Source organism: Cupressus sempervirens, chromosome 11, assembly GCF_028749045.1.
Source record: "Cupressus sempervirens isolate cs-2001-9-10 chromosome 11, ASM2874904v1, whole genome shotgun sequence".
Lineage (NCBI taxonomy): Eukaryota > Viridiplantae > Streptophyta > Pinopsida > Cupressales > Cupressaceae > Cupressus > Cupressus sempervirens.
In genome coordinates, this window is record NC_143128.1 from 700,802,008 (window position 1) to 700,819,159 (window position 17,152).

Consider the following 17,152-nt stretch of genomic DNA (forward strand, 5'->3'; position numbering starts at 1 on the left):
CACCCACACTCCCTTTTAAGTAATTCTAGATCTGGCATGCTTTTTGAATGAAAATTTTATGTACTCTCTCAGAAGATCAAAATATTGTTTTATTTTCTCACAAATCTCTTGATATAAATGTTTCTATATACATTAAAGCCTATATATGTAACAATGTAATGATGCAGACTAAAGTACAAATTGACAAGGTGGCTTTGGAGGTGGTCCACCTCTAGGAGCTTCTTTCTCATTGGGGATTTACTCCTTACATGGTGGCTAGGGTTTTACCTAACACCATTTCTGGAGACCATACGCTACTGTATGGCTATCCGTGGGGATTCAGTCTCTTCACACAGGCAAACTTTTGACCTTCTACTTTCCTCCATTCCTATTCACTTAGTTCATAAAGTGGGGATTCAGTCTATTTTCCCTTGGTGGCTTGATTAGAAGTGGTATCCTACCAGTCCTTTTTCTAATTACAAGACAAGTTTTGGCTAGAGATGGCTTTTGCCTCATCTTTCGATGGTGGATACGCTAAATCACAGATGGCATTTGCAATCTTCTCTTTCTCAATGGAGAAAATGCTTTGATACCATATGGAATGCTATAACTGAACCCAAGATTGCACATTTTTCTTGGTGCCTAGCCTTCCAGGTCTTCACCTAGGGCCTCAACTCAAACACATTGGGGTTCCTGATCCTAGATGCCCCTTCTATTGAAAACCAGAGTCTTTCTTGCATATTTTCTAGTTTTGTAAGTGTGCGCAGAATTATTGGCACTGGATTCATGATTTTTTTAAGCCATTCAGACCTGAATCTTTTTCTTGGCACATGATTTTACTGGGTGACTCTCTTAGATTTTCTCGAAAGTTTTCCCAAATTTAGCATACCTTTAGGCTAGAGATTTTGTTTTCTTTTTTGAAAGATAGGAATTTTGTTCTATTCACACACATTTTTTTGGATGTTAACATTGCTATGTACACTAAGGCATGAATTTGTAATAATGTAATTATGCAGATTCAAGTGTAAGCTAACAAAGTTTCACTTGAGGTAGCTCACCTGTAGGAGCTACTAAATCATTGGGGCAATGCTCCTAACACTTTTTCCAGAGTTCCTCCTAATGCCTTAGCAGAGACCTCAATGCCTTGTGGCCACCACCCTTGGTGCTACTCCTCCGGCTGCCACTCACACACACCACACTCCTAGGCTTCCCACCACCGGTCTCCTAGTGGTGGTGATGGTGGATGGAGGCACTGCTTAGCCTCCCCACCCCATGGTGGTTTTGGTTGGTTCTTGGCTCCTCCTAGTTCTCATATTGTGCATTTTGGGAAGTGGCCTAACCTTGACTTGGTGATCTCTCCTCAGTGGACAAAGGTTAAAGATGTAGAGGCTACCACTATTACTTCTACTATTGATGATGGCTGGACTATTCCCAACCCATCCCCCAATCCTAAAGATAATTGGGGTTTTCAAGACAAAGATGATCCACCACCCTCGGCTGGCACTGCTTTGGCCACATGAGGTTGCCTTATATATTTTTTTGATGAATAGTTTCTGGCTATGGCCATTTTTTTAGTCCAACTTTGACTGTGTGAACTCACTTGCAAGGTGATCTTGTATCCCCCAACACCTTTTTGATGAATTATAATCTGAGTATATTTTATTAATAAAAAATGACACTATTCATGAAAAAAAAAGTTTGGCCATGTTTAGAGGAAATGAAAGAGCTTTTTAGTTTCATCCCATGATGGCCGTCAAATTTAATCCTGTCAAAAATTTTGTCACGAAAAATAAAATCATAGTGAATATGATAAAAACTTTGTCTTGGTAAAACGACCATAACTTTCTCTTAGGATATCAGATTCTAGACTTTTTATAGGCATTGGAAAGATAATTCAGAGCACTAAAACTTGGTGTAGGGTTGATTCTATGATTTGAACACTCCATTAGGTTTTAAGAGCCTAAAAATTAGATGTTATTTATTTTGAACACAAATTAGGGTATAACTTGGGCATACAGAATCAAATTTTGGACTTCGAGTAGTCAATGGAAAGCTCTTGGAGAGATCTACACATTGGTTCAAATTTGGTGTAGGTTTGGCATGGTTTATTTGGTATATATTAATCTAAACATTTTATGGTATATATTGACTATGTAACATTGTGAGTTTATGACATTGTATATTTTGGAGATTTAAGATTTAATGTCATTGTATACTCACTTTATATTTCAGATTGGTCTCATGATGATATGGCTATCAGTGTTTGGTTTGGATATGTATGATGACTTGTTGAGTCTATAAGTTGTGCAATGTTGTAAGTGGTCTATACTTACAGGTTACATTTATAGCTTGGTTATGAGTTGTCTTTCCTTATTGATCTTTCATTATTGATGCATATTCGGATTGGTGGCTTGGATTTGGGTTGTCTATGTCCTATATCACATGATTTACTAATTTTTCTTCATGTAGAAGGGATGAGATGTTGTTGCCAGGCACAATCATGGTGGAGGATTATGGTTGACTATTTTACACTGGTAGGTTGGACATATTGAGAGTTAGTTGCTTAGTTCATGGATGTGATCATGGTGTCATGGATTTTGGCATGACATGATTGGATATATAGGTACATTGCTAATATTCATTGGTCTAGATTCTTGATTTTGTTATGGTGGTATATCTTCTTGGTTGAGGATTATGTCTATTTAGTTTCTCCACTTTGAGTTCTTTGATGATTTGATGCCTTGGTTGATTCTCATGGTTATAGGATGGATTTTTCATCATGATGTCATGGATATCTTGGATACACAGTTTAGTGGGAGCTTGTGAAAATGATGAGATGATAGTGCAAGATTAGTTCCTAGTTTGGTTTATATCTTCTTGGTTTGAAGATCTTGGTTTCACTTGGTGCTGACACTTTAGTTGTGCATGTAGGTCTAGAGGATCTTCATGTAGGAGATGAATTTTATGATGTCATGGGTGACTTGGTACTACAGTTGAGTGGGAGTGCTTGACATTGATATATTTATTGAGTGTTTGCAGATGTTGGAGGTTTGTCTTTGATCCTATTGCTGCAGAAGCATCTTTGACATTTTTATGGTGCACTTGTTATCTTCATGGTGTGTGAAGATGGTTAGGTCTTGAGGACTCATTGGCTTCTTGGTTATTTTTATGGTGTGTGGAGATGGTTATTCATGGTATGTGGAGATGGTTTTTTCTTTAGGGTGTGTGGAGATGGTTGCATCTTGAGAACTAATGAGGTTCTTGGTAAAGGTGTGGTTTATGTTTTCCTTTGACATGTTATCCTTGGCGTTAATTTCATTTTTTATGTCATGATATATTCTTGATACTTGTTTAAAGTTTTGACATGTTATAATATGTTCATATGGAGCATGTTATCTCTTTGGTTGAGATGGTTTAAATCATGTTGTCATGTTTATGTTCCTGAGCCCATGGTTGGAACTTTGACATTGATCTTGGTTTATATTCTTGGTATTAAGTACATTCATCATAAGCTGGATACTTCATGATATTGCTCTGTTGCATTTAAAATTGGCATGGATTGATTGGTTACAGGTGTTCATGGATACTTACAGATGGTGGTGATGCTGATTTCTCTTGGATTAGAGAAGTATTTGTTGGGACGGTTGATGGTTTTAGTAGGAAGTCTGAGGGGCATTCACCTAATATGGACTTGTGAAGAGATTGTTCTTAGATGATTCTTGGTTGGAGACTTGGATATCTTATGAGCATTCTCATTCTCCACTCTTGGCCTACTCGATCATTTTTTACTTGAGAGGTATAACCCATTGTTTCTCTCAAATGCATTATGTTTATGATTATCTTTCATGGATATGGATCTTGAGCTATGGTACATGAGTTAGTTCTGGAGGGTTCATTTGAGAGATGGTTTAGCATTGGTTATCTCCATTTTCATATGTTGTTATGTTGGTTGAGTTTGGGAGATGGTTTAATATTGGGCATATTCCTTAGATTAGGAATAGTTTATGAGTTTGATCTTCTTGTGAGAGGCTTACATCCATGATTAGTTGTATGGTATGACTTGGGTGTTGCTGAGGATTCTTGTTTGGGATTTTATAGAGGAGATAATACTTGCATAGTTTACATCTATATGTGTGTGTAGAAGGATATGATACAGGTTATGATTTGAATGGTTTCTCTTTTGTCTTGGTTATCTTCTTGGATGTTTGATTTTTCTTACATTAGATTTGAGATTGGTTAGAGATTGTGATCACTAGTTTGTTTTCATGTATGTCATGGTTATTCCTTTATCTCTTTCCTTTTTTGGTTGTGGAGAGCTTGAGAGATTGTTGGATACTTGTTATGAGAGTTGTTCTTGCAAGTTATTGGTCTATGTATTGTGGATGTCCTTGAGACTACATGGATTTACTTCTTTGAGATGTTGTGAGTGGATTAGTTATAGATTTGAAATTATCTTTTGCAATGGGAGCTTTTTGGTATATATGTGGCAAGTATTGCTTTTGAGGCTTGTGATTGCATGTTATAGATTGGATATGTTGATGATGTGAGATTCACTTGGTATACCTATGGAGGTATGGATAGTTGGATGGGTTTGGCACTTGTTGTGGGTGTTGTTTCAGTTATGGATGTTTTAACAACTACAGATAAATGTGATCACCTTTGGATTAGGTTTTTTGTGCTTGTTATTTTTTTTGGTACATGATTCTATGTTCTTTTAATGTGACAGGTTGGGTGGTTTTCTCTTTGGATGGCTTCTATGTATGTTCAATAACAGTGGCATAATAGGAGGTGAGATCATTCATGTTTAAGATACTGGATACTTTTATTTTGTTGTAGGTACTAGGATGGAGCACACAGTGTACTTTGATCCATGATGGTGGATGTGTTGGTTGGGATTGTTCCATTGTTCATTTATGTGGCTACAGATTGACTCTATGCAATGTATACAGCAAGTGGGATATTGTTGAGATAATGGGTGTTGCACACATTGCATAATATTGTTATATTGTATTATTTTATTTTATTATGTAATGTTGCATCTAGATGGACGTGCAACATGGAAAGATTCCCATAGGATATACTCGATGAGTTGTATTTTAACATTGTGATAATATTTAATGTAATTATTTAATATTGGGGAAGAGAATTAAATTTTCAATATTAAATGTAGGGTCAAGGGGTTAGGTAGCACATAGTTTTAGCACATGGTTTATGTAATATCACTTGGTGGTTTTATGAGACTTGCTACTATATAAGCAAGCACAAGGGTAGTTGTTGTAGGAGAAGACAAAAGGGAAAAAAGGGAAAGAGTTAAGCGAGACAAAGCTTGACAGGTTAGCCAAGAGAGCATTTGTGAAGCTTGGAAGCATGACATGGGATGTGTGGATTCATGCTTGTTCACATGGATTGCTTAGTTGTGGCTATGGCATTGAATACTTCCATGGTTGTATTGCAATGTTGTTTTTGTTGAATAATACATGGTGATGGATTTTTTTGGAGGCTAAGCTTTTTCCCTCTTCCCAAGGTATACCTTGTGTCACAATTTTGTGGGTATGTTGTCTATTCTCTTACATGTAGATTTCAATTACATATTCATTTTAGATCTATTATGGGTTATGTGGAAATGGTTATATTATCTCTTGCAAGTTTCCTTACAATTGGGGTTAGGGATATGGTTCTCCAATTTGGATAAAGTTTTCCGTAAGGTTTTGGGTTTATAAGTACAAAAAACATGTGAAAGTTATATATCACGTGAATTAGGATTAAAATATCGTACAATATTATTTAAATAACAAAACCACTATACATTTAAATGTCATTTGATTTTTTGTAAGAATTTGGTATAGCTCTGATATCATGTAAGAATTTGCCTAAGGCCATAATTCAATGCCAAGATCAAGAAACTTAATAGATAGAAAAAGAGAGAAAAATGATGATCAAATGAGAATGGATATCATATAATTGGATAAATATATTATAGAAATGTCTTATATATAAAGGCAATTGATATGACTAGGAGTCAACAAAGAGATAAGCATAATAACTAAGCACATGTCCATCAAGAGTGTATTATCCTCCATTGTGCATGAATGTATGTGCCACAATAAGAAGATAAGAATGCAAAGGTGTATCTCATAAAGAGATGTAGTAGACAACATGTACTCAATTGGAGTGCAAACTACTGTGTTGTCTACATGATAACTCATATGAATATGCAAAATCTTAGGTGTCTACATGACAACTAGTGTGCTAATGCATTAACCTAAGTAAACTTAAGTAAAGTGCAGTTAGTAAATTCTTAATTACACCAACAATTTTAAAACCTGCATCATAAATACTATGTGTGACTTAATTGCTTATAGCTATTGTTCTAGCTTTTGAGCTAGTAGTAAAGATGAACATTGTGGAATTTGTTGTGTATGTGAGGGTCAAAATGTGTTCATTTTAAATTGTCATTTGAAGCTACTAAAAGATGGCCCAATAATCATGCAACACAACCACCTCAAAATTTTGCACAATTAATTCATTTCATATTCCTCAAAGATCAATACTTTTTGCTCTAATAATTGTTTTTGTAGGTAGCATTTGTTGTTGCACCAAAAAATTGAACTATTAATGCCTAATACAAATGTAGAGACTTACCTGGGTCAATGACATGAATCTCCAAGGAGGTGTTGACCACAAAGTCAACACTCTCAACAATCTCCCCCTCAACACTGATTGAACCTTCATCTTCAACTAGAGGGAGCCTCAAAGCTATGACCCAAGGGCCCTAATACCAATTGTAGATAGCATTTTTTGTTGCACCAAAATCTCAAATTGTTAATGTCTGATACAAATGCTAAGACTTACTCAGATCTCTGTCACAAATATCCAAGGAGGTGTTGACCACCAAGTCAACACTCTCGATAGTTTTTACTTATGCACAAATAAACCAATTATTGTGCCTTTTGGGTACTTAATAAGTAATACAACTCTGAATAAATTTTAATTTGTTTACCACGAGGGTACAAGTTTCATATTGGTGTTTCTTTAAAGTTAGTAATCATGGGGCCAAACAAGCAAGGAGTGAACAATATCTGAACAAGGATGGTAATTGACTTTCTTATATTAATCATTTAATTGGCTTTCTTACACTAATCATTAAATGATTTCTCTATTTTTTTAAGCAATATAAATATTGATATTAGATGATGTAGGAACACCAAATAAGCCAAAGGTAGTGTTGATGCCACGTGCACTAATAGTGTCCTCACTTTTCGAGTTCTCAAATTGCAATATGTTGAGAAATGGAAGCATTCAAGTCATTATCTTTTTGTTCTATATTCCACATCTTCATATCCTCATTTTGTAGCCATGTTGTTTGTGTCAAAGGAAATGCAAGTTGGAATGCACATATATAATGTTCATTGCCCCCATTTGGCACAATTTATTGTAAAAATTTTATTAATAGAATTTGTAAAAAAATATGTAAAAAATTATGCGATTTTTTATTTTAAGGGGTAGAAAGTATTGAAAGTATTGACCATCAAAGTACCACCAATTATAAGCATCCTTCTTAATTTTATCATAAAGATCCTTACCACTTTGACAATTTAAGCGAATAAAAACTAGGTGTCCTAGTCCTTGACATACACCTCTTTAGTACAACCAAATTTATTTCCATTATTTCGTAGCATAAGATTTAGTGAGTGGACTACAAAAGGTGTACAAATCGTTCTTCAATCAACAACATTGTAGCTCTACAATTCTTTGTGTTGTTCCTTATGATTTGAACAATGTTACAAGATCCCACTATCTCAATCATGCAATGAGAATATCAAACATAAAGTTGTCATCTTTTACTTGCCTCTTACAACCAATTACTTTAAAAATATTATCCATTTAGGGAACATCTCTATGAAATTTACCAAAGAACATTTTTTGGATCTTTTCACCCATTTGAAATAAAGGACACAAGTGTCTCAATCCATCATCCCTTATGGGCTTCAATGCATATTCAACTCACTTGATCTCTCTTTTCAACATGGAGCAATATACCTATTGATCTTAGATTGGTTTTGACGAATGAGTGTCAAAACACTTAAGCCATTTTCTTAGTTCATGTTGAACTAGTAATACATACCAAGCACAAAATGTAAATAATAGACCATGCTGAGTTGCAATAAGTGTCGAGTCACTCATGTGCCGAGTTGCTCAAGTGCCAAGCAAATAGACCATGCCGAGTGATTCAGGAGCCAAGTAAACAATGGATGTCAAGTAATGCAGGTGTCGAGTCACAGTATAAAGAATAGTGCATGCTGAGTGTCAGAGACTTCAGATGCTAAGTAAGATAGTTTTGACATATTTGTTTGTAATGGCACAAACAACTATGTAAACCATTTTTGAGCTGAGTTAAGATTATATTTTGATATTTTGGAGATAAGGATGAATCTCTATTTGGATTCCCTATGCAATTACATGTAGCCAATAAAAAATGGGAAGGATTAAGCAACAAAATAGATGAATCTCAGCCATAGATTCATACCTAACCCTAAGCCACCTAAATCTTCTTAAGGAGGACAGAGCCCTAAACTCTTTAGAGAGTGTGTAAGGAATCAAATTAGTGAACAAGATAGTTTGCAAGCAGAGCATTCAAGGTGACTTAAAAGTTACGAAGAAAGAGTGAATTGCAAAATCAGTTGGAGAAGAATAGAGGTTAGAGTAAAGGATACAACATTGAGACATCTGATTGAGAAGGACCAAAAGACATCATTTAAAGGTGATCTATTATCAGGAAAGCAAGTGCCAATCCCATGATCTATGTTGAGACATTTTAACAGGTGATTTTGGTCAAATCTCTTAATAGAGTAGTCCTAACAAGCTGTATGAAATTCTTTAACCGGGTGCTTACTTAGTTGTAAGTTGAAGTCCTCTAACAAGGCACACTTCTAACAGGGTGTTGAAATCCTCTAATAAGGTGGGACCTAACAGTCTTTGTAAGCCTTTAATAGGGTAGACCTTTTATAGGGTAGATCATGTTTCATGGTCAAACCATTGTAACCTTAATTGCCTAAACTCTATTGATGCAGTAGTGAAGATTTGTGGGTGTCATCCCCACCCCAATTTTACCCTCTCACTTGGAGGGTTTTTGGGTAATCATATCTAGTGTTATGTGTGTGAATACTTACATGGTTATATGATTTAGATGTATATGCTTTACATGTTATTTCAATTTACATATTGAATGCATGAGATGGATGTGTGGTGAAAGTTTTATGGGTCCAAATTTAAACTACTGATTCAACACCACCCCTCCAGAAGTTTATCTTTCCTATTGTAATTCCAACAATACCTTCTCATGACCTAAACCATTGTACCTTCCTTTAGCTTCATTAACATTTTTGAACATCTCTTTCCAATATAGGGAATAAACAACATAGAAACACAACCCATTTCACTACATACTAGTTGACAATTTCTCAACTCTTATTTTGAAATTGAGTTACAAAAGACCCCTTTAATCTTTTGAGTACTATGAGTTTCTCACTTTCAACATCAATCGTGACAAGACATAATGGTTTTCCACCAATATTAAGTTTAGATGGGGTTGTCTTCTCTTCAATTTTCTTTTAAAAGGCTAATTTAATCTACATACATCTCCATGAATTCATTTTTCTTCGTCTATAATATATTTAAGCATTGTCTCCTCTTGTGTAAGTACATACCTTTTTCCAAGGAAACATTTGATGCCTTTTAGGTGTTGTACACAATTGAGCTTTCACTTGGAAATATAAACTAGAATGTTGCACATCACACCTTCAACATTTCTCAAAGTATTCCCCATCTCCTAGCATTAGTCATATCATATTAGTGTATTTTAATAGAGGAGAATTTGATTTTTTTTTGAAATTTGGTTGAGTTGTTGAAGCAAAACTAGTTTCTATTCTGATTCTCATGCCGAATTTTTTTGTAAATGCATTCAAAGAAAAAAAAATAAATGCCAAATAGAAAAAGATGTAGAAACCCTAGTTGTATTTAATCTTTTAGATGTTCATAAAATAATGGAAACAAAAAGTAGATTAAAAAAATATTATTTCATGTTTGTAAAAGACGAAAATGAAAGGAGTTTTTTCTTTGAAACAATCTTTGCCCCTTTACAAAAAAATTCACCTGCAATCTTCTTGACAACCAATGGATGGTTGCAAATGTGTTGAAATGAGGATGCAATCTTTGGTTTCCAACTCCATATACGAATGAAATATGTTGTTTTCAAAGATAATGAGAAAAAAAAAAAATTGTTTAGTATTTTAAGTCATTTGGAGGTCACTTTTAAGGCACCTAGTTAAATCAAACTCCCAAATGTCTTTAAAAAATGAGAATAAAGTTGTTTTTGTTTTTGCTAGATGCTATTCTTTGCAAGGGTTTTATTAGGGTGAAATAATTGTCATTTTGGAAAACCTATTTGCACCCACAAATGAGTTAGGCCCATAGCTGATAGGCCATGAAGCACACCCTACAACACAATTATTTATGTTTTCATAGTCATCTTTTTTCCATGCCTATACTTTTGTAGTTACATGAATTGTTTCAATAGGTTGCTTGATATGTGTAGTATGTTTCATATTTTATCTATATTCAACGAATCTTGGTTTATCATGATCACGTACCAATTTCATCAAAATTGTTCATGCTTAATCTATTGCTCTCTTCTCCGTTCACTGATAATCATAGTTCACCGATGTAAAATGTGCTCCTTTTTATCGATAGGTCTTTTATTATAGTTTACCAATAATACTTTGTATGTTTTCCTTTACCTTCTCATCCTTTTTACCAATAATGCTTAGTGTACCTACTTGTTGCTTCACACTGATAAGGTAAATCTATTTACTTGTTGCAACTTCCTATTTACCTATTGGTCCTAACTTCCCAATAATGATTTTACCTCTTTAATGATTTTTCAACAATGACAACCATGCTCCAGAATCTTCATCAATAACCATGTTAAGATTTTCCAAACAAGAAGTGTTGTGAAAGGAATTAGGGAAATACCTTTTAATTCGCTCCCCTAAGCCTTTCATCCTATCTAAGAGGAAGGCTACATTAGAGAGAAGTGTGCATATTATAAAACAAATGTTGGAATTGTTGTCAAATAATGGTGTTGGTTACTTGCAATGATATATAAAGGAGGAAAGATCGATGGACTATGTAGAAGAGTAAGATGAATTTTGGGTGGAAATTAAAGAAGTTTCAATAGATGGGAAGTCACCAGAGATGATCAATGTTAATAAAGATTAGTAATGTTTTAGTTTGAAATGCATGGCGAAGACTTCATTAACCATTTAGAGGGCTTGTTAACCTATATCAATTGTAGGATTTTATTTTTTCAATATATATATATATATATATATGTCATATAATATATCGAACAAGAGTTTTTCTACATTTTTTTGTTGGAGAAATTTTCAATGTAACACCCAAAGATGTATCAATAGCTAACTAGGAAAGGTGGCAATGAAAATATGATAAGCATTGTAATAATACAATTTGTTAGGAATAAGGTGTCTCAACCTTGGATAGTTCCTATTCTTATTATTTGTTTCGTAAAATGTATTTCTTGCAAATAATGTTGATGTGCCAGCATCTTGAATTGTGTATAAGGAGATCATTGCTAAAAAAATTATGATGGATTCCTATGACATGTAAGAGCTATGTTAGGAAGATTCAATGACAGGTGAAGACATGTGGCAACTGATAAATTTGAGTACTGTACACTCTACCCCAATAGTGGTAAAACCCTAATATGGTTACCTTTGGGAGTAGCCCTAAAAAGTGAAGCGCATGATATAAGCATTTTTAGGGTTGCAAAGAGGTGTGATGTGAGATAGTGTATTGTTGGTACTATGAGTTGCTACTGGTGTCTTTTGTTGTCACTGTTGAACTTGCATTGCAAGTGTACTGTAACCTTGTGTTGAAGATAATACATTATGCAAGTTTTGGAGGGGTGGGGTTGTTTTACCGAAAAGTTTTTCCCCATTGAAAAATCTTTGTGTTATGTGTTTCTTTCTCTGTCTATTTTCTTTATGCTTGGTTGGTTTTAATATTTTTGTTTACATGATATTGAATTTTTAAGTGTAAAAGATTTTAATAGGATTTGCACCATACTTCTCTAAAGAGATTAGTGTAGGAAGTTGTTTCCGCACCTGAGTTTCCTTACAGAATTTAGGTGGTTAATGGTGGTTTTTTAATGGACAAGTATTAAACTTTTCAAGGAAGCGACCTCTTCCACTTTGATCTATTTAGTTGGTTCTCTACACTTAATGCTTTCCAGTTCTCAACACTCCATTGCTTGATTGTACTCTTTCAAGGGAAACCTCTTGTAAATCCACAAATGAGTGCAAGTCTCTCCATAATAGCTACTTCCTTAGAAATTTTGTTGGAGACGTAAATCACAATGTTTTCATCATGCCATGACTGGAGAATTCACTCCTCATTGAACTAGTAATTATTTTGCACTGGTAGCACCAACACATGTATCAACACATTCCACCCATCAACCTTTGATCCAATAGCAGGGAGCTTGCATAGGTTGCAACCTTCATTGCTCCACTCCCATTCAACCTCTTTGCAAATATGATATTTTTATATCAAAGATCATTTACAAATCTTGTAACAACAAGAGATTTATAAATTTATTCAAGTTTCTTACTAACAATCACACTAAAAATAACAATTGGGAAACTAAGAGTCACAACATACAATCCACTTTATATAATGAGACAAATGCAACCAATGGAAGACCAAGAGTTCAACTTAGAATTCCACAAAGATGTCCCTCTTGAAATTGGTATTTTTGTTTCAACCCACTAAGATAAACCTCTTGGACAAATATAATATTATTTTTAAATGGTCATGATAAAATAACTATTGATAGTTGCAAAATTATATAATATAAACATTAGAGTGGAAATAAACATTTTTAAATGACCAAATAAAAAACATTTACATTTATTATTAAAAAGTTATTATATTATTAGTACTTATCTTAAGATCAAAATAACTTTTTTAATACAATTACAATTCACAATATTTTATATTTTGTTCTATGTTATGTCCTTTCTATAGTATATATGTGTTGCCCTGGTAGTTATCATACCTGAATTCAAAAATACTCAGTCAAAATATGCAAAGGAACATTTGAATTCGAGTTTTAAATTGGTCATAGGCTTATCCAATTTTTGGTAGTCTCACAATTCCAAATCCTCCGACTTGTCATCAGGTCCGCCCAACATTTTGAATTTTCAAAAATTGACTCTTGAATCAAAAGTTGTGGCAGGTTAATGAAAGGTCTCAAAAAGCACATTTTTTACTACAAGATTAACCTTATCAACTTTAACAGGTCAAGGTACAAGGTTCAAAATGCGTGTTTCCACTCATAATCTTAACCTCTCATCAAAAAAAGAGAGTTAACATCCCAAACATATATTTTGAACCTCAAACCTTAACCTCAAAAAACTAAAAAGGTTAAGATTGGAGAAAATTCTTAAAGTCTTTCCCTAAATACAAGAGGTTAAGAATCCAAAGGTTAATAAACCTCAATGAATTTGGTTATTTGAATGTTCATACCAAAGTGCATAATGCATGAATATTCCTTTCATTTTGATGGAAGTAGAAAATAGTGCAAAGTTGGATGAAATGATGCAAGTTTCAATAAAATATTCAGGGTACACGCCCTATCAATTTCGTGAAGGAAAATGATCAAGGAGTCAAAATGTTCAAAATTAAATTTCTTCTTAATTGAAATGTCCTTGCGAGCGTAAGGGAAAATGGAAAGTCTATATTATGATAAAAGATTCCTTTGAAGCGGGAACAATCTTAGTAATGTAATGGTGGATTTTGGTCAAATGTGTGAGGCGTATTGAATCACATTCAAGCAAGGAAGATGAAACACGTAATGGCAAAAGAAAATCAATAATCTAACCAGTGGCATATTGTTCTGCAATATGTATGATGTGTCCTTCACCATGTTCGAGCACAGAGAGCATAACCAAAATATCCAGTGAAGATTTTTTAAAGTCTTGAGGGGATATGTGCATTAACCCACACATAGTTTCCAACCACGACACATGGAATGGTGTTGGTTGATTGATACACCTTGTTTGCAATGAGTTTGGTGTTCTGAGCATTTGAAGGATGCATTGAATGTTGGCATAACAGAGATGATAATGCTCGTGAAATGTTTGAACAATGCTCCATACCTCCTATACATGACACGTTGAAAGATTGGTTGGTGAACAAAACTAGACCCGTTGTAGGAGAAAGATTGATGGTCCGAGTTTGCGACGAATTTTCATTCCAGGCGACAAAGGTAAGTTTCAGATGTCATATACTAGGAGGATGTAAGAGCAAGGTTGTACACAATGCCCTCCCATACACGACAATCTCAAGGCAATCACTGCCGGAGTATTTTAAAGTCCTACAAAAGACTTAAAACAAAGAGAGTCTTCAATGCAAATATTATAAGGAAGAAGTTTCCTATGATTTGTTTGATGGAATGCACATTATTCATGTTTATGTCCCTATCAACACCCATAATATGTATCCAAATCAGCATTAGTTAGAGTGTCCATTGTTTGGGAGGCACTGTTTAACCCCCAGGTCATTGGCGGCACGTGAGGGATACAAGAATTACAAAAAATGGATGGGACATTGTAAAGATCGACAACCACAATTATTGCTTGTTAGTTTTGTTAGCTTTGGACAGCTGTTCATCCACTTGCTATTATTTAGCAAGTAATTGTTTTGCTAACTAATTGGTTAGATTAGAAACAAATATTTGTTAATTAATTGACCACTTTTGGAAACAACTAGAAACCGACTTGGTTAGGGTTGTTAAGTTGTTTTAATCTCAACAGTTGATTGTAAATCAATCTCGGATGTTGGTTTACCAACAGGAGTAGTATAAAAGGAGATCAGGGGGGAATTTGGAGAACATGAAGTTTGGAGAAACATTTGCAGTGCTAGCAAATGAGTTTGTAAGTTTGCAGTGTTAGCAAACAGTCTTGCAGTGTTAGTAAGGGCGCAGTGTTAGCGTGGGAATAGCAGTGGGGAATATCAACGGGATAAATTAGGAGGTTGTCGGAATTTTGCCAGTAAGAGGCAAGAAATTTTGTATCTCTTGATTTGCTGAAGTTCAATATAATTTCTCATCTATAGAACTGGTTTTCCCTTAGGGGTTTTTCCAGGGACAATTTGTCCAAAAATATTGTGTTCATTGTGTTGCGTATTTCTTTCCGTATTTTATATGTGAAGTTGCAGTTGTGTTATTTTTCGATATTAGCTGAGAATTTATTTTCAGCAATTTAATAATCGTTTATGATAGGAGATTAATAATCAGTGATTGCAATAGTTGAATTTTCACATGGTATTAGAGCATTGTTAAGGGTAGAAGAGTTTTGCCCTATGAAAGAAATTTTGATGTCTTTAGATTTATTATTGCTTTAAACCCTTGAGATGGCTTCAGTTGGTTTGAGAGATCAGGATAGATTGGATGGTGCCTCAAATTTTGGTGTCTGGAAGGCCAGAATTTCTTTATTGTTGGAAGAGAATGGTATCAAGGATTATGCTACCAGTGTTGTACCTGTACCAACAGATGCAACACATCTTGCAACATATAGGAAGGACTATGCCAAAGCGAGGAGGATTATCCTTGATGGTGTCAAGATCATATTGTTCCACATATCGCAGAGCTAGATACGACGAAGAAGATGTGGGACACCATTCTGAATCTATACCAGAATGCTACCACCAACAGGAAATTGATTCTCAGAGAGAAGCTAAAGAATACTCGAATGAATTAGGGAGAAGACGTCACAAGTTACCTCACCAGGCTCAAACTTGTCAAGGATGAGTTAGTAGCCATTGGAGATAGCCCTAGTGATGGCAAGCTAGTGAGAATAGCCCTAAATGGGTTTACTAAACAATGGACTGTCTTTGTTCAAGTTGTTAGTGGATGAGATACTTTACCGAGTTGGGATCGACTATGGACTAATTTCACTCAGGAGGAGTTTAGACTAAGTCTTGTCAATGGGGCCAACAAGAGTCAGAAAAATGAGGTGGAACAAGAGAACGTTTCCCTAGCGGGTAAAGGGAAAGCAAAGAAAGAATCTAGCAAAGGATCGAATTCAAAAAATGAAAAGATGAAGGACCTTTCTAAGGTCAAGTGCTTTGGATGTCACGAGTTTGGCCAATATGTCAGTGATTGCCCAGAGAGGAAGAAGGGTAAAAAGCAGGTGGTAGCTTCAGCAAGTGCAGAATAACTCTCCAGTAGAATGGAAGATGAATTTTCACTCATAGCTTGTATGGTTAGCTCAACCTCACAATGTGTTTGGTATATAGATAGTGGGGTGTCATTTCATATGATAGGAGCTAGAAAGTACTTCTCTAGTTACAAGGAGGAGGACACCAACATCCAGATTTCTATAGGAAACTTGTCCAAACTCAACCCTGTTGGGAAAGGGACTGTTTAGTTTCAGAGGGAGAATGGAAATATAATTCCACTCCATGATGTGTTATATGTGCCAGGCTTAGGTATGAATTTGATTTCTGTATCTGTTCTTCAGGATAGGGGGTATAATGTACTCTCTAGAGTGACAAATGTGTTGATTAAGCACAAGGATTGGAAATCACCCATAACTATTGGAGTTAGGAGTGGTCACCTTTATGGATTGCAATTTGATACTCCTAAGGCACTCATAAGCAACAGTAATCCTAGAGATCTTGGAGAGCTATGGCATAGGAGGATGGGCCATATTCATCATGGAACACTTAGATTGCTTCGTGAGACAGTGACAAGTGTTCTAGAGGTGAGCACAGAGCATGACAATGTATGTAAGAGATGTGTGTTGGGAAAGTTTGCGAAAGTATCTTTTCCAAGGAGTGACACCAAATCTAAGGGTGTTTTTGATCTAGTACATTCAGATGTTTGTAGACCGATGTCGATGAAATCTCTTAGAGGATATGAGTACTGTGTTACTTTTATTGATGATTTCTCTAGAAAGACCTGGATATACTTCTTGAAGACTAAGGATGAAGTTTTTAGTCGATTCCATGAATTCAAGGCTCTTGTGGAGAATTCGACAAGAAAGAAGATAAAGGTTCTTCGGTCAGACAATGAAGGTGAGTACAAAGGAAA